Source organism: Salvelinus sp. IW2-2015, linkage group LG36, assembly GCF_002910315.2.
Source record: "Salvelinus sp. IW2-2015 linkage group LG36, ASM291031v2, whole genome shotgun sequence".
NCBI classification, from domain to species: domain Eukaryota; kingdom Metazoa; phylum Chordata; class Actinopteri; order Salmoniformes; family Salmonidae; genus Salvelinus; species Salvelinus sp. IW2-2015.
This window is the reverse complement of record NC_036875.1, coordinates 38,979,628-38,998,870: the sequence shown is the minus strand read 5'-3', so window position 1 is coordinate 38,998,870 and position 19,243 is coordinate 38,979,628. Positions and strand designations below refer to the sequence as shown.

At 39.1% G+C, this 19,243-nt stretch overlaps 3 pseudogenes; all 3 read left to right on the top strand.

The window, feature by feature from the left end:
• The window catches only part of LOC111959766 (major histocompatibility complex class I-related gene protein-like), a 44,298-nt pseudogene extending 29,991 nt beyond the window's left edge, over nucleotides 1-14,307 (top strand).
• The window catches only part of LOC111959763 (major histocompatibility complex class I-related gene protein-like), a 49,974-nt pseudogene extending 30,760 nt beyond the window's left edge, over nucleotides 1-19,214 (top strand).
• Nucleotides 6,274-7,985, top strand: LOC139023813 (major histocompatibility complex class I-related gene protein-like; annotated as a pseudogene).
• Nucleotides 19,215-19,243: the final 29 nt, after the last annotated feature.

Sequence of the window (19,243 nt, the reverse complement as noted above, 5' to 3'; positions counted from 1 at the left end):
GGACCGCCACAGAAAAGAAAACCCAGAAGTTAACTCTGTCTGCAGAGAAATAAGTTCATTAGAGTTACCCAGCCTCAGAAATTGCAGCCCAAATAAATACTTTCACAGAGTTCAAGTAACAGACACATCTCAAACATCAACTGTTCAGAGAGACTGTGTGAATCAGGCCTTCATGGTCGAATTGCTGCAAAGAATCCACTACTAAAGGACACCAATCATAAATAAGGAGACTTGCTTGGCCAAGAAACACGAGCAATGGAAATTAGACTGTTGGAAATCTGTCCTTTGGTCTATGATTCCAAATTTGAGATTTTTGTTCTAACCCCGTGTATATTAATGAGACGTAGAGAAGTAGTGAACGGATGATCTCCGCATGTGTGGTTCCCACCGCTGAAAATATGGAAGGAGGGTGTGATGGTGCTGGGGTCTTGCTTGGTGACATTTGACTTTATTTAGAATTCAAGGTCGCTTAACCAGCATGGCTACACAGCATTCTGCAGCGATACTCCAAACCCATCTGGTCTGTGCTTAGTGGGACTATCAATTTCTTTTTCAACAGGACAATGACCCAAAACACACACTCCAGCTGTGTAAGGGCTATTTGACCAAGGAGACTGATGGAGTGCGCATCAGATGACCTGGCCTCCACAATCACTCGATCACAGAGTGAAGGAAAAGCAGCTCAGCATATGTGGGAACTCTTTCCAGACTGTTGGAAAACATTCCTCATGAAGCTGCTTGAGAGAATGATAAGAGTGTGGCAAAGCTGTTATCAAGGCAAAGGTCGCTACTTTGAATAATCTAAAATATAAAAATGTATTTTGGATTTGTTTAATGCTTTTTGGTTACTACATGATTCCATATGGTTTTTTCATAGTTTTGATGTCTCATTCATTTATTCTACAATGTAGATTTTTTTTTAAATAAAGAAAAACCCTTGAATGTTTCGCGTGTGTCCAAACTTTTGACTGTACTGTATTCTGAGCAAAAATAGAAAAGCAACATACAACAAATTTCAAAATTTTTCTGGTTACATCATATAGGGAAATCAGTCAATTTTCAATGAATTCATTAGGCCCTAATCTTATGGATTTCACATGAATGGGCCTAGAGAAGGCATAGGCCCACCCACTTGGAGGCCCAGTCACCCACTGGGGAGCCATGCCCAGCCAATCAGAATTCGTTTTTTCAGCACAAAAGGACTTCATTACAGACAGAAAATACTCCTCAGTTTCATCAGTTTTCCGGGTGGACGTACTGACAAATTCTCTTAAACAATGTTGGAGGTGGCTTATGGTAGAGAAATTAACATTCAATTCTCTGAAACAGCTCTGTGTGGACATTTCTGCAGTCAGCATGTCAATTGCACACGCCCCTCAAAACTGAGACATCTGTGTGGCATTGTGTCGTGTGCACAAAACTGCACATTTTAGAGTGGCCTTTTATTGTCCACAGCACAAGTGTCACCAGTGTAACGATCATGCTGTTTAATCAGCTTCTTGATATGCCACACCTGTCAGGTGGGATGGATTATCTTGGCAAAGGAGAAACGCTCACTCACCAGGAGTGTAAACACATTTGTGCACACAATTTGAGAGAATACGCTTTTTGTGCTTATGGAAATTTCTGGGATCTTTTATTTCAGCTCATGAAACATGGAACCAACAATTTACATGTTGCATAATATTTTTGGTTCAATATATCTATATATATATAAAGGAAGATATATATAGACGTTTAGGCCTAACCCAGAAAGATAGAGATATGTCGGTGGCATGCTACGACACCGACATGCACGACACCGACATTGCTACGACACACATGCTAACGACACCACATGCTAGACACACATGCTACGACACAGCTCGGCCACCATGCTACGGACACATATATATTTTCAAATCTATCTATATATATATAAAGGAAGATATATATAAGGACGTTTTAGCCTAAACCCCAAAAATAGAGATATGTCGTGGCATGACTACACACACACATCTACGACACCGACATCTTACCCATGCTAAACATGCACACCGACATGCTACGGACACAAACATGTGTGGACACACCGACATGCACTACGACACACATTGCAGACACCGACATGCCTACGACACACATGCTACGGACACCGAATGCAGACATACGAACGAGCTACGACACACATGCCTACACAACACATGCTACGACACCGACATGCCTACGACACCGAGCATCCTACGACACACATGCTACGACCACGAAATCTACGACACACATGCTAGCACGACAGCTCACACCACGCTACGACACCGACATGCATCTCTTTTGATTAGTAATGTGTAAAAATTGTATAAGATACTGGTAACTGTTTTTAACCACTTCTCAACAATGTTGTTCTTGGCACAAACATGCACCAATCCCACTACTTTGTCAGACCAACCACAACACATCCCCCCCCATGAATGGCCTGTGAAAATAACGCAACATGCAGGAATGGACGCATGTATTGACGTAGACAAGAAACGTGTGAAAACCAATGAAGTACGACATCAGCACGAAACAGACTACCCACGAACCCCAGATCGGACCATCGGAAGGCCAGACGACAAGATCAACTACTTTGCTTGTTGCTATTATAATTGGTATGGTACTGTTAGAGGGGTCTCTTTATCCGACGATTCCATACAGTCACGACAGAATGAGCCGTACGTAGATTTACTAAAGATTATTTTACATATTAATAAAGGCCTTATTATATAATTAATCCACCTCTCCTAATCTCTACTTTGATCTCCTGTCTCCAATAAAACGGTTTACTAACAATGTTATGCAGTCCTATACACAGATATAGACGTGCAGAAAGAGGGTAATTGTACAATTTTCTAGCTTGAATATTTCATATAAAGATGAGGCATTATATTGTTAGATTAATAGGGACTTACGTCTGGTAGATCTGAAACAGTCTTCCTCACCTAAGTTCAACTGGGTTGGAGGCCGGGGGCGCCATGCCTTCATTCATAGGGCCTGCAGTAGCTAAAGGCTTAATAATAGCCACACACCATACCATACCAAACATTTCTAAACTTATTTAGGGTAATATAAAAAGTAAGTCAAGCCATTAATTACTTTAAATTAAAACAATTCAAAACATGTTTTATTTGTTATTAATTACTTGAAAAACGGAGTTTCACATTTCAAGTAAGCAGTTGGGAAAATGTGTTCTCGTTTTTAGTAAAGGAGTTGAAAAATAAATCCATCAGGATTTGATTTTATCTTGTAGGCGGCGATGAAGCTAATGTGTATAGGCATGCAAAGACTTGCCTTCTGATTCTGCTTAGTTACACGTGACCATCTTATCCCGTATTAATCATTCGCTAAATTGTATGCGCTCAAATATCATTTAGAAAACACGAGAAACTGGTCTAACTTCTTACCTGGTTTTAGTGCAGAAGAGCCTGCCTAGAGTACCAAGATAGTTATTCGGTAATGACTACATTAACCAGGATGATGGATGAATGATTTCACCCACTCATTATCCGTTTTCTGTTATGTTTCAAATTGATCGAAATGTGACAGAAAATCGGCGCCTACCGTTAATCAACATGTTAGGCCAAATCCTTGTGTTATGGGTGTGTCTCCAGCCTGCTACAGTATCCTCAGGTTGAGAACTTCTTGTTGTTTGCTTCGGCTTAAAGCGGTTCGTTCATTGCCTTAACTCAAATGCTGTTTTTGAAGTAAAATAACAACAATCCAACAACGCAATTTCTTATAGAACATTGGAATATGGTAATGAGGTTGAGTTCTGAAATTATTGCCCAAACTGAGGTCAGCTCTGCGGCCTGGGAAGGGTTGATTGTATAGCCTAACTTTATTAATCTTCTGTCCAAATAGAGAAACAGAATTTGGCATTATTTATATTTTCTAGGAGGCAAAACAAAACAGGCTTACTTTAGACTTCTAAGGCAAGCACACTCAGTGTTTTAAAAGACAATTACTTTCATCTTGTTTTATTTTTTTATTTAACTTTATTTAACTAGGCAAGTCATTATGAACAACATTCTTATTTACAACGACGGCCTACCCTGGCCAAACCCTAACCTGGGCCAATTGTGCACCGCCCTATTGGAGTTATAGCTAATCTCTTACACTAGGCTACAATCACCTGCCATGGATATCTTACTAAATTACTGGAGAATAATAATTATTATTATTATTATTATCGTTCAAATGATTAAACATCCCCTCTTGACCTGGCTATTTGGAACTGGTCCTTGTGTGCAATTTTGGTGCATAATCTTGGGAACACATCACACTGCTAAATCAGCAGCATAAGTGGTGGGTGTGAGTGTTGTGTAAGAGAGTCAGTCAATGTTATTAGAGGTCACCAATTAATCGAATGGAGGATTAATTAGGGCTGATTTTCAAGTTTTCATAGGCAATCGATAATCTGCGTTTTTCGACACGATTGTGGCCGATTAAATTGCACTTGCAGCAGGTTTGGGCCGCCTGGCCCCGTTGCGAACTGTGTGAGGACCATTTCTTCCAAACAAAGACCGTAATTAATTTGCCAGAATTGTACGTAATTATGACATAACATTGGCAAGTTGTACAATGTAACAGCAATATTTAGGACTTAGGATGCCACCCGTTAGATAAAATACGGAACGGTTCTGTATTTTCACTGAAAGAAATAAACGTTTTGTTTTCGTAAATGATAGTTCCACGGATTTGACCATATTAATGACCTAAGGCTCGTATTTCTGTGTGATTATGTTATAATTAAGTTATGATTTGATATTGGATAGAGCAGTCTGACTGAGCGGTATAGGCAGCAGTTGTCGTCGTAAGCATTCATTCAAACAGCACTTTCGTGCGTTTGCCAGCAGCTCTTCTTCTGTGCTTCAAGCATTGAGCTGTTTATGTGACTTCAGCCTATCAACTCCCGAGATTAGCCTGGTGTACACCATGTGAAATGGCTAGCTAGTTAGCGGGGTGCGCACTAATATCAGTTTCAAATCGGTGACGTCAACTCGTCTGAGACACTTGAAATTTGTTCCCTTGCTCTGCACAGGGCCGCGCTTCTCGTGGAAGCAAATGGGTAAACGATGCCTGTCGAGGATGGGTGTTGTTGATGTTGGTTCCTGGTTCGAGCACAGGTTTGGGGCGAGGCAGAGGGACTGGAAAGCTATTACTAGTTACCACTGGCAATTACTAAAGTGCCTTAGAAACATCCAATAGTCAAAGGTAATCATGAAAATACAAATGGTATCAAGAGAGAATAAGTCCTATAAATTCCTATAATAACTACAACTAAAACTTTTCTTACTAGGAATATTGAAGACTCTTGTAAAAGGAACGACCAGCTTTTCATATGTTCTGAGCAAGGCAACTTAAAGGCTTTTTTACATTGGTCAATATTGCAACTTTATACTTTCTTCTCCTACCTTTGTTTGCATTATTTTAACCAAATGAAACAATGTTCATTATTTATTTGAGGCAAAATTGATTTATTGATGTATTATATTTAATTAAATATTAAAGCTATTCATTCAGTATTTGTATGTAATGTCATATATTACAAGATAAAATAAATAAATTGAAAAAATCGTTCAGATTTATACGGCATCGGCTTTTTTTGGGTCTCCAATAAATCGCGTTATCCGCGGCGTTAAAGAAAAAATCATGATCGGTCGACCTCTACAATGTATACCTGATATCAACTGTCGCAAGGTTTTAACAGTTGAAAGTTATGTCATAAATGGCCATTTCACTGTTATGTACATAGTGCTACCATGATATTAGTACTGTTACGGGCGGGGGATAACTAGTACTAGCAGATTATTATACTGTTATTGCTACTAGTGCTCCATGATTATTATACTGTTATTGATCTAGTGCTACCATGATTATTATACTGTTATGTTACAAGTGCTACCAAGATATTATATACTGTTATGCTACAGTATAGCATGATTTATTAACTGTTCTCTTTTAATTAGACAATTTTTACTTTGTATTGAGTGCTATTAAGAATCGTCTCATTTTATACTGTATGATCTTAGGCTACCATGGATTTCAGTAAGAATTGTCGCCTGTTTATGTGAGCAGTAATTGCTTTCTGTTTTCACAATCCATTTAATTCTATACGGTACATGTTGATTTTTGTCTTAGTTGCCCTGAGGTATTTTACAGAGCGCTCTCACAATCTACTGGCCTCCTGAGTTCAGCGCTGTTGGCGTATTTGGATGAGAACATATATATCTTCCCCTATTGGCAGTGTGACGCATAATGCGAAGTGGAGCTCGACAGGAGTGGGATTAAAGGAGCTGTGGATCCAACTTCTGGAGGAAGAGAATCACACATCTTATGCGAGACTGAGGAAGGTGTTCAAAGACACATGAACACTGCAAGAGCTCCTTCAACCAGACAAGTTAGTGCCTCAATCAGAAGCATGTTTTGAATAGATAGCTAACACGTAAAAACACTCATTGAAAGATGAAGAGACTGATGTTACAATGTGGTTGTTCCCTTTTAGGTGACCATACATTGGAGAAACTGTACAAGTGTGAGTGGATGAGCGAAGGAACGGTGCTTTACAGATTGGACTGAACAGTATGATATCGAGGAGGAGGACTGTCCGTTATTTGAATATGAAGAACAAAGATGGATTGCCACCTGGTTCATCAGCGGAACATCACCAAAATGAAGTGGAATGCTTATGTTCCTAAACCTTGAAGCCAAATTTCACTATCTAACCCATACGTGTTATTTGAATGGCTTGAAAAATATGTTTTCTATCAGAGAAGCATGCTGAGAATGAGACAGTATTCATTATTAAATTAAAGACTTAAATTCGTTTTTTACACAATTTAAGTAGCTTACTATTTCTGTCTTGGAGGATTCTCAATTACATGTGTACATTACAGTTAGATTTTCAACAAGTAGTCCTTTTTGTTGACTTGTCCAGCTAGCCTTCCTCCTGGATAGTGCTACAGCAGATGCTGTCATCTGAAGAAACAACCATAACAACACTATAGAGATGTATATATTTGATCAATATCCTTGCATGTTTGTACATTTGCATCAATATTCTGATGTCTTTATATTTAATCAAATCTTGATGTTTGTATATGTTAACAATATCCTGATGTTTGTGTATTTGCTTTACACCAGTCCACCGCAGGTAACTTGCTTCAGAAGAACCCTCCTATCTGTGAACCTGCCATCCAACAGGCTTCTACCGAAAGCAATTCATGATATTTTGGAGAAGAGATGGCGTAGAGAATCCATGATGATGTGGTGCATTTGGAGAGACCCTGCCTAACGGGGATGGGACGTATCAGAAGAGAACCCATCTCACTTGTCCCCTGAAGACCTACAGAAGTACGACTACAACATGCACTGTCAACACATTAGAGGTTATGTGGTTTCTGCTATGCTAACAGGGACAGCATCTTACAGCCAACAGGCAGGAATCTCAGGGTTAGTAGTTCTCCTATTATCCAATCAGTTTCTCAAGGGACCCTCGGAATTCACTTTTTTGTTCTAAAACTATTACATCTAAATGTTTTGTCTCGACTTCCTATATGTCATTCATTCTATTTAGCGAACCAGTTGTGTATGGGCAGCCTCTTTTCAAACGTGCATTCTTATGGCCACTGTGAAAAAGTGATGTGTGACCTTTGCCCCTAGAGTCTGATCAGTTTTGATCACGATTTAACACTAAACAATGATATCATTATCTTAATCATTGTCTAGTTAATGTCTTAACTTATAGAGTATGTTGTAATGAATCAAATGAATTCACAATTGAGCAATTCTTCTGATCTCAGGGCTCGCCATCATCATTACCACCATGTTCATGTTCCATGGTCTTTGTATTGGTCACATTGGCCTTCGGTGTTATTTGGTACGTCAAAGCCCTCTTCACCACTATAGACACCAACAGACACAAATTGTGTCAACGATTTAAAACATCCAGTGCATCATGCTACATGTGAACGTCAATAATACACAACACCATTAGTGTTACATGTATTTTGTTTTGTCATTGAAATTGGATTGAAACAGTTTTGATTTAGATTACCCAATGATGATGAAGAGAAGGAAAACTTAATTGCCACATCTTTTTCTCCATTTATCCAAGTAAATAAGAAAAGCGTCTTTGGAAAGGAAGAGGTAAGTTCCACTATTCTTTTAAGCACTATGTTCCCTGTTGATTAATACTTGCAAAATGAGAGTTTTCTAACACACTCATTGCTGCAGTGTCTACTAACATTATATTTGTGTTTAAACAAATATCTGACATTTGAACTCGTTGTTTATTGGAAATAGCAATTCATTTTTCAGTATTACACAGGGAAAAGGGGATTAGTCCGGTTTTGAAATTCTGGAGGGCTATTTATAGCAGATTAATCTTTCTACGTGTCTTCTAGAATCCAACAGCTGGAAAGGAAAAACGTGTCCAAGTGAGTTACTGAACTGTAATGTGCTGTATGCAATAGCAGGAGTGAAATCCTTATATGAAGATTTCATATCATCAGTAAACATACTCAACTATACTCAACTTTCCTTACTGAAAAGTTGAAGTGGAAGTTATTGTGAAATGTTCCTTCTACCCCTGGCCAAACCCTAACCTGGGCCAATTGTGCACCGCCCTATGGGAGTTATAGCTAATCTCTTACACTAGGCTACAATCACCTGCCATGGWTATCTTACTAAATTACTGGAGCTAAATATTACTCAATTTATAAGTCAATGTACCCTTTAAAAAAAATCTTTAGTATAGTCTATTGTGTCTGTCAACGTGATTTCTCGAAGTTACTTTGACTTACAACCTGCACCAGTACAGTTTGCCTAGATATAAGTGTTGATGAGTACAACTAGATTTTTCAGTCAATCGTGCTTGCCTGAAGTTTATCCATATAGTTTCCTGGAAATGTGATTGTTTTGGATCGAGGTATGAAGTAACTGCTAGGACTAGGCTATTTCTGATTGTTTCAAATATAAAGTTTCAAATACGATTGTTCATATTTTTATTTTATTGCTATTCCCATGACATGCTTAGGATAGTATTTGTTTTCACTCACTAAGGGTACATAACATATTAAAAATATATAGCCTACTCCTTGATTTAGAAGAATGTGAACTCTAAATAGGATACCAAGATATGTGCAGTAGGCCCAGACCTACAGTCCAATGGACATTTAAATGAATGATATTTAATAATTGATTCTTGAAGAACATGTCTCATAAGTACAACTACCTTACCCTATTAGGCTATACCTAAAACAGTGTTTCCCAACCCTGGTCCTCCAGTCCCCCCAACAGTGAACATGTTCATTGTAGCCCTGGACAAGCACACCTGATTCAACTTGTCAACTATTCACCAAGCCCTCAATGAGCTGAATGGGGTGTGTTTGTCCAGGGTTAAAACTATAAAATGTGTACTGTTGGGTGGACTATAGGACCAGGGTTGGGAAACACTGAGTTTAAATGTAAGGTTTTCCTCCATTGTTTCCATTTGTTCTTGTAAACAGACAAATTTTCGAGGTCAAGTTTTATTTGTCACATGCACCAGTACAGTGAAACACTTGATTTGCTAGTCCTACCCAACAGTGCAGTATTGAATATCAAAAGATATAACTAATATTCTAAATTAAAGAGGAAGCTATATACAGGGTCAGTGCCAGTATTACATTTACAATGTGCAGGGATACTGAGGTAGATATTTACATGTAGGCATGGATTAGGAGAAAGTGACTGGTAGCGGGATAAATAATCATAATAAACAGTATGTCAGTGTAGCGTGGTTTGTTCTGCGTTGTGTAATTTAATGAGGACACTGCCACAACTGGAGGTCTGCTGGTTGGATTTTTATTTGCCCTGCACACGAAGAGACAACGCACAATATGTTAGTCCTTGGCACAGTCACAGCTCTCAGGCACCTCGCTAGCTGAAGGTCAGGCAAGAGAGAACAATAGAAGGGTACAGTAACACAGATCCCCCACGATGGACCAAACCAAAATATACAAAACTTTTACAATCAAGTCTATCTACAATATAGATATGAAAAAGTGTTTGGACACAACAAAATAACAATAGCTATACAGCTGTAATTAAATAAAAAACACTGAATTATTATTATTATTATCATCAAATGATTAACATCCCCTCTTGACCTGGCCTATTTGAACTGGTCCTTGTGTGCAATTTGGTGCATAATCTAGGYGAACACATCACACTGCTAAATCAGCAGCATAAGTGGTGGGTGTGAGTGTGTGTAAGAGAGTCAGTCAATGTATTAGAGGTCGACCAATTAAATCGGAATGGAGGATTAATTAGGGCTGATTTCAAGTTTTCATAGCAATCGATAATCTGCGTTTTTCGACACGATTGTGGCCGATACATTGCACTCCACGAGGAGCCTGCACGGAAGGCTGACTACTTGTTACGCGAGTGCAGCAAGAAGCCAAGGTAAGTTGCTAGCTAGCATTAAACTTATCTTATAAAAAACAATCAATCAAAACATAATCACTAGTTAACTACACATGGTTGATGATATTACTAGTTTATCTAGCTTGTCCTGCGTTGCATATAATCGATGCGGTGCCTGTTAATTTCTCATCGATCACAGCCTACTTCGCAAACGGGTGATGATTTAACAAGCGCATTTGCGAAAAAAGCACTGTCGTTGCACCAATGTGTACCTAACCATAAACATCAATGCCTTTCTTTTAAAATCAATACACAAGTATATAATTTTAAACCTGCATATTTAGTTAATATTGCCTGCTAACATGAATGTCTTTTAACTAGGGAAATTGTGTCACTTCTCTTGCGTTCTGTGCAAGCAGTCAGGGTATATGCAGGCAGTTTGGCCGCCTGGCCCGTTGCGAACTGTGTGAGGACCATTTCTTCCAAACAAAGACCATAATTAATTGCAAGAATTGTACGTAATTATGACATAAGTTGTACAATGTAACAGCAAATATTAGACTTAGGGATGCCACCTGTTAGATAAAATACGGAACGGTTCTGTATTTCACTGAAATAATAAACGTTTTGTTTCGAAATGATAGTTTCCGGATTTGACCATATTAATGACCTAAGGCTCGTATTTCTGTGTGATTATGTTATAATTAAGTCTATGATTTGATATTGGATAGAGCAGTCTGACTGAGCGGTGATAGGCAGCAGTTGGCTCGTAAGCATTCATTCAAACAGCACTTTCGTGCGTTTGCCAGCAGCTCTTCGCTGTGCTTCAAGCATTGCTGTTTATGACTTCAAGCCTATCAACTCCCGAGATTAGGCTGGTGTAACCGATGTGAAATGGCTAGCTAGTTAGCGGGGTGCGCACTAATAGCGTTTCAATCGGTGACGTCACATCGCTCTGAGATCTTGAAGCAGTTGTTCCCCTTGCTCTGCAAGGGCCGCGCTTTTGTGGAGCGATGGGTAACGATGCTTCGAGGATGGCTGTTGTCGATGTGTTCCTGGTTCGAGCACAGGTTGGGGCGAGGAAAGAGGGACGGAAGCTATACTGTTACACGGGCAATACTAAAGTGCCTTTAAGAACATCCAATAGTCAAAGGTATATGAAATACCAAATGGTATAGAGAGAAATAGGTCCTATAATTCCTATAATACTACAACCTAAAACTTCTGTACCTGGGAATATTGAAGACTCTTGTTAAAAGGAATCACCAGCTTTCATATGTTCTGAGCAAGGAACTTAAAGGCTTTTGTTACATGGCACATATTGCACTTTTACTTTCTCTCTCCTACACTTTGTTTTTGCATTATTTAAACCAAATTGAACATGTTTCATTATTTATTTTGAGGCTAAATTGATTTATTGATGTATTATACCCGCTGGAGGCCTGCTGGAGGTCATTTTGCAGGGCTCTGGTAGTGCTCCTCCTTGCACAAAGGCGGAGGTAGCCGGTCCTGCTGCTGGGTTGTTGCCCTCCTACGGCCTCCTCCACCGTCTCCTGATGTACTGGCCTGTCTCCTGGTAGCGCCTCCATGCTCTGGACACTACGCTGACAGACACAACAAACCTTCTTGCCACAGCTCGCATTGATGTGCCATCCTGGATGAGCTGCACTACCTGAGCCACTTGTGTGGGTTGTAGACTCCGTCTCATGCTACCACTAGAGTGAGAGCACCGCCAGCATTCAAAAGTGACCAAAACATCAGCCAGGAAGCATAGGAACTGAGAAGTGGTCTGTGGTCACCACCTGCAGAATCACTCCTTTATTGGGGGTTGTCTTGCTAATTACCTATAATTTCCACCTTTTGTCTATACCATTTGCACAACAGCATGTGAAATGTATTGTCAATCAGTGTTGCTTCCTAAGTGGACAGTTTGATTTCACAGAAGTGTGATTGACTTGGAGTTACATTGTGTTGTTTAAGTGTTCCCTTTATTTTTTTGAGCAGTGTATTAAGTTAAAATAAAAGTGTTCATTCAGTATTGTTGTAATTGTCATTATTACAAATAAATAAATAAAATTTAAAAAATCGTCTGATTTATCGGCATCGGCTTTTTTGGTCCTCCAATAATCGGTATCGGCGTAAAAAAAATCATAATCGGTCGACCTCTACAATGTATACCTGATATCAATGTCCAAGGTTTTAACAGTTGAACAGTTATGTCATAAATGTCATAAATGGCCATTTCACTGTTATGTTACTATTGCTACCATGATGCTACCATGATTATTATACTGTTACGCTACTAGTGCTACCATGATTATTATACTGTTATGATGCTAGTGCTACCATGATTATTATACTGTTATGTTACTAGTGCTACCAAGATTATTATACTATTATGTTACTAGTGCTACCATGATTTCAGTAAGTAATTGTGCCTGTTTATGTGACAGTATTGCTTCTGTTTCCATCCATTAATTTATACCTGTGTTTGCCAATTTTTTTTCTAGCTACCCATTCCCTGAAGTATTTCTACACAGCACTCCCACAATCTACTGGCCTTCCAGAGTTCAGCGCTGTTGCGTATTTGGATGAGGAACCAATATATTCCTATGACAGTTCTACAAAGGAAGTGGTAGCTCAACAGGAGTGGGTTAAAGAAGCTGTGGATCCAGACTTCTGGGGAAGAAGTACACACATTCTTATGGAGACTGAGAAGGTGTTCAAAGACAACATGAACACTGCAAGAGCTCGCTTCAACCAGACAAGTTAGTAGGCCGTCATCAGAGCATGTTTTGATAGATAGCTAACCGTAAACACTCATTGAAGATTGAAGGATCGATGTTACAATGTGTTCTTCCCTTTTAGGTGCCCATACATTGCAGAAAATGTACAGCTGTGAGTGGGATGAGGAAACTGGTGCTACAGAGGGACGTGAACAGTATGGATATGGAGGAGAGGACTTCCTGTTATTTGATCTGAAAAATGAAAGATGGATTGCACCTGTTCGTCAGGGACTCATCACCAAAATGAAGTGGGATGATAATGTTCCTAAACTTGAAGCCAAAATTCACTATCTAACCCATACGTGTATTGAATGGCTGAAAAAATATGTTTTCTATCGGAGAAGCATGCTGGAGAAAACAGGTATTATTATTAAAACTTAATTCGTTTTTACACAATTTAAGTAGCTTTACTATTTCTATGTCTTGGAGATTCTAATTACACGTGTGCATACGTTTAAATTTTTCAAACAAGTAGTCCTTTTTGTTGACTTGTCCAGTAGCCTTCCTCTGGAATAGTGTACAGCCAGATGCTGTCATCTGAAGAACAACATAAACACTATAGAGATGTATATATTTGATCAATATCCTGATGTTTGTATGTTTAATCAATATCCTGATTGTATATTTGATCAATATTCTATATATTTATCATATATCTTTGTATATTTTACAATATCCATGCAGTGCCACTGCAGGTAACTTTGCTTCAGAAAGAACCTCCTATCCTGTGACCTGCCATGCAACAGGCTTCTACCGAAGCAATCATGATATTTTGGAGAAGAGATGGAGTAGAGATCCATGATGATGTGGTGCATGAAGAGACCCTGCCTAAGGGGATGGGACTATCAGAAGAGACCCATCTCACTGTGTCCTGAAGACCTACAGAAGTACGACTACACATGCACTGTCCACACATTAGAGGTGATGTGTGTTCTGTATGCTAACAGGGACAGCATTTACAGCAACAGCAGGAATCGTCAGGGTTAGTAGTTCTCCTATTATCCAAATCAGTTCTCAAGGACCCTCGGAATTCACGTTTTTGTTTCTAAATATTACATCTAAATGTTTTGTTCTCGACTTCTATATGTCATTCATCTATTAGCAACCAGTTGTGTATGAGCCTCTTTTTCAAACGTGCATTCTTATTGGCCACTGTGAAAATGTTTGATGACCTTTGCCCTAGAGTCTGATCAGTTTTGATCACGATTTAACACATAAACTATGATCTTATCTAATCAATGTCTTCCTAATTGTGGTGATGTTTTTTTTTTACCTAGCACAAGTGATGAAATGGAAAAAAACAATACGTTTTCGTAACTGCCCAGGTAGGGATTTGGTAGTGTTGTGATACATTTTATATTGAATAGTGGCCCCCCATTCATTGGATTTCTTCATGTATTTTCTGCTTACTAAAACCTGGCGATTATTGAAGCAGGGTGTATCTAATCGCACGACTCCGCATATGCCACACACTGTGGGGTAAGCTAAGATATAGATGGTTGTGGATGTAGAGATTTCACAAAGTCACCCACTGTTTTGGGTGATCAGCTTGCTCAAGCACCTGGGAATCCTGTTTTTTTGTTTCTGTTCGTTTTTGATTATGCGTGTTTTACATGAATATTACACCATGGCATTTTCTACTTGATGTTCTCAGTTCAGAATTAACACGAGTTGTAATATTCTAGACTTCTATATGTCATTCATCTATTAGCAAACCAGTTGTGATATGGCAGCCTCTTTTCAAACGTGCATTCTTATTGGCCACTGTGAAAAGTGATGTTGTGATCCTTTGCCCCTAGAGTCTGATCAGTTTTGATCACGATTTAACACTAAACATGATTCATTCTAACTAATCAGTTAAGTCTTGTTTTGTAATGAAATCAAATGAATTCACATTGAGCAATTCTTCTTTGATCTCAGGGCATCATCATTACCACCATGTTCATGTCCATGGTCTTTGTATTGGTCACATTGGCTTCGGTGTTATTGGTACGTCAAGCCCTCTTCACCACTATAGACACCAACAGACACAAATGTGTCAACGATTTAAAACATCCAGTGCATCATGTACATGTGAACGTCAATAATACACAACACCATAGTGTTACATGTATTTTGTTTTGTCATTGAAATGATTGAAACAGTTGTGATTTAGATTACCATGATGAGAGAGAAGGAAAACTAATTGCCACATCTTTTCTCCATTTATCCAAGTAATAAAGAGAAAGGTCTGGAAAGGAAAGGTAAGTTCCACCTATTCTTTTAGCCACTAATCAATCAATGTATTATATATAGCCCTTCTTGCATGCAGCTGATATCTCAAGGTGCTGTACAGAAACCAGCCGAAAACCCAGAACAGCAAGCAATGATGGTGTGAAGCCGGTGGTAGGAAAAAACTCCCTAGAGAGGCAAACCTCGAAGAACCTAGAGAGGAACCAGCTAATGAGGGGTGGCCAGTCCTCTTCTGGCTGTGCCGGGTGGAGATTATAACGGAACATGGCCAAGATGTTCAAATGTTCATAAATGACCAGCATGGTCAAATAATAATAATCACAGTAGTTGTCGAGGGTGCAGCAAGTCAGCACCTTCAGGAGTAAATGTCAGTTGGCTTTTCATAGCCGATCATTAAGAGTATCTCTACCGCTCTGCGGTCTCTCACAGTTTAATGTTGACAATGTTAAAATAAAGAAATATGCTGCTTTTCAGTGAGCCATCCAGCTGATCTCTCCAGTGCCCGAATCAAGACGACTGGTAAGAATATTTAATTCCCTGTTATTTGTATAGCTTCATATTTGGAGTTGAAAACAGGTTCTTCAATGAACAATCTGAAACCAGTCAATGAATGCAAATMAATCTAAATGTCACTTTAAATGCACCAAWGACTTGACYCAGACTCTCCTTCAAGGTATTTTGTGGACCTGAAGACACTGTCAAGTTATGAGTTTATTAGTCATCCAGACCTCTTATAGGTTCTTAAACAAACCCATGTCTGGATGGTGGCCTCTCCTTCCCCATAAATTATTTTCAGTTTGTTGTTTATTTATCCACACGTCACATGTACAAATGTAGCTCCGTTGGTAGAGCATGGCGGTTGCAACGCCACTGTTGTGGGTTTGTTTCCCACAGGGGACTAGTAGGGGAAAAATTATGAAAATGAATGCACTCACTACTTTTAGGTGGTCTGGAGAAGAGTGTCTGCTACAGGACTAGAATGCAGAGGGAGAAAAAATCAGATAGCTTGTGGCAGGGATCTTATTCAAATGTACACGTGCACATAATACTGTGATTATTGTCAATAGATTATGGTCATTTATACGTGCACATAATACTGTGATTATTGTCAATAGATTATGGTCATTTATGGGGTATGCATTTTATATGCCATGAAAAATATTATTCCCGCTAATATTGTAGTGCAATCCATTTTTGAAATAAATAATCTTCTGTTGTTTTAAGGTGAATTTTGTTCAGGAAAGTTCAGGATGAATGTTTTCATATTTAAGGTTACGACAGATCGTCCAACAGAAGCGGTACAATTTCCTCAAGCTCTTCAAAGGTCTCTGATGACTGGAGACTATACGTAAGTATCCATTATATTGTGTTGAATAATATCAGCATGTAAAGTACATGTTTTGGATCCTGTGTGACAGATGAACTTGTGCATTGATTTTGTACATGGATATAACTTTCGAAGTGCTGTGCTTTGTTCTCTGATTACACATTTTTTATTTTCTTTGCTTTCCCCTAGATCTCTTGCCAACAGAAAATATATAAAGGGCTGGAAAGCTTAAGTAAGTTGGGATCTGCTTAACATCTCATTTGCTGTATGTTATTGGAATAGTTTTGATATTCTTTAGTTACACGAATCTGCTTTAATAGTAAGTTCTCTTTCCTAGGTGTTTAGTTTAGGTCGACTGCAGTTGGAGGGGTGTCTTCTTTTGTGATCTTGGACACCTCAATTATCCGTGGAGTTACAAAATATATCAGAGGGTTTGGAATTTGTTAATTCAGTATATTAACTACCATACAAAGCTCTCAAACTACTAATGTATACACTAAAAAGTAATCTTCCTGATACTAGGGTTGGCACAATTATCATATAGTCGTGAAACCAACAATTATGGACAATAACGTTGAACCAAAACAAACAGTCGTCATAATCGCCTTAATACGTTCATTTTAGGAGAAGGGGGATCCTACTTTATATTCAAGAACATACAGTTTACCCAATAGAAGTTTTAAATTTTTAAATTAAGTGGGTAAAGTTGGCAATCATTTTATGAGGAGAATGACACGGTCAGGAGTAGGAGATTCCTTTTCAAAGGTTCCAAGCGGTCAAAACCATACGTTTTTGAGACGGGTGTCAACGAAGTTGTTGTATTAGTTAGGTAAAGATGCATTACAAGCAAAAAAATGTTTTCTACAAATCACAATCATGACAATATCTACCCTTTGCATGACAATTAATCATTACCCAAAATTCCATAATGCTCACAGCGTCAATAGTAAGTAGTGTATGATATTATATAATAAAATATATTGTTGCGGCCTTAACCCAGTACCTGGAAACCTCGTCAAGAAATTTGGCCCAATGGGAATATATGGAACAGTAGTGCAGTTTGTGACTGACAGATCTGCTTCGAGGACTCCGTCTACTTAGAGGGCTCCGTCTGCTTCGAGGGCTCCGTCTGCTTCGAGGGCTCCGTCTGCTTCGAGGGCTCCGTCTGCTTCGAGGGCTCTGTCTGCTTCGAGGGCTCCGTCTGCTTAGAGGGCTCCGTCTGCTTCGAGGGCTCTGTCTGCTTGGAGGGCTCCGTCTGGCTTAGAGGGCTCCGTCTGCTTCGAGGGCTCCGTCTGCTTCGAGGGCTCCGTCTGTTTCGAGGGCTCCGTCTGCTTAGAGCAACAATTTTTTCAAATTTGGGTCGTGGGAGGTTTTGAATGGGTCGTGGGTGTTGAGTAACAAAAAAAACATTTGGAAGTAAAGTGTTTCCAAATATTGTGTATAGACACATGTGTAACTGTCATGAATGGAACAAAATTAATTTGATAGTCCACATTCTAGCCTCGGAAATCCCAGACCTATGCTGGAACATTGTTACGTTGTTGTAGGCAGCCCGTCTGCCTGTAGGGAGGCAGTCAACACTCCATTTTCATCTGTTTTCATATCAGTTACCTAGTCTCACCTATAGGCCTTTTTAGTAGTACTATATTTTTTGGATAGTCATAGCCAGCTAGCTAACATAGTATCCCTCTGTTTGTGCCGGGTGTTTGAGTATCTAAACTAGCCAGCTGCATTTGCTAGCAAAGTAAGTGAAACTGAAAGGGAAAGAAAGCTACTCCATTTTTTAAGAAATTAATTTGTCTCTTGGAGTCAACTACTCACAACATGTTATGCACTGCAGTGCTAACTAGCTGTAGTTTATGCTTTCAGTACTAGATTCATTCTCTGTTCCTTTGATTGGGTGGACAACATGTCAGATCATGCTGCAAGAGCTCTGATAGGTTGGATACTTCCTCTGGAAGTTTTCATAATTACTGTATAAGTCTATGGAAGGGGGTGAGAACCAAGAGCCTCGTAGGTTTTGTATTGAAGTCAATGTACCCAGAGGAGGATGGAAGTTAGCTGCCCTCCGGCTACACCATGGTGCTACCTTACAGAGTGCTGTTGAGGCTACTGTAGACCTTCATTGCAAAACCGTGTGTTTTAATCAATTATTTGGTGACCTGTGAATATATTATGTATAGTTTTATCTAAAAATGATAACTTTTTTAATGTTACTATTTTTATGAAATGTACCGACGGGGATGGTCCTCCCCTACCTCCTCTGAAGAAGCTCCACTGTTGTGCACCAATATGGATATTACATTAGATGACTGTTTAGGGCAAACTAAGTGCCTGAGTGTTCTTATTTGGGGAGTGATGAGCCCTCTACACTGCAGGATTTCCCTAACACATTTCCACCAACATATTGGAATGAGAACCAAATTAAAATAGGGATACTAGGCATGGTTAATGATTACAAGTGATTATATCATAA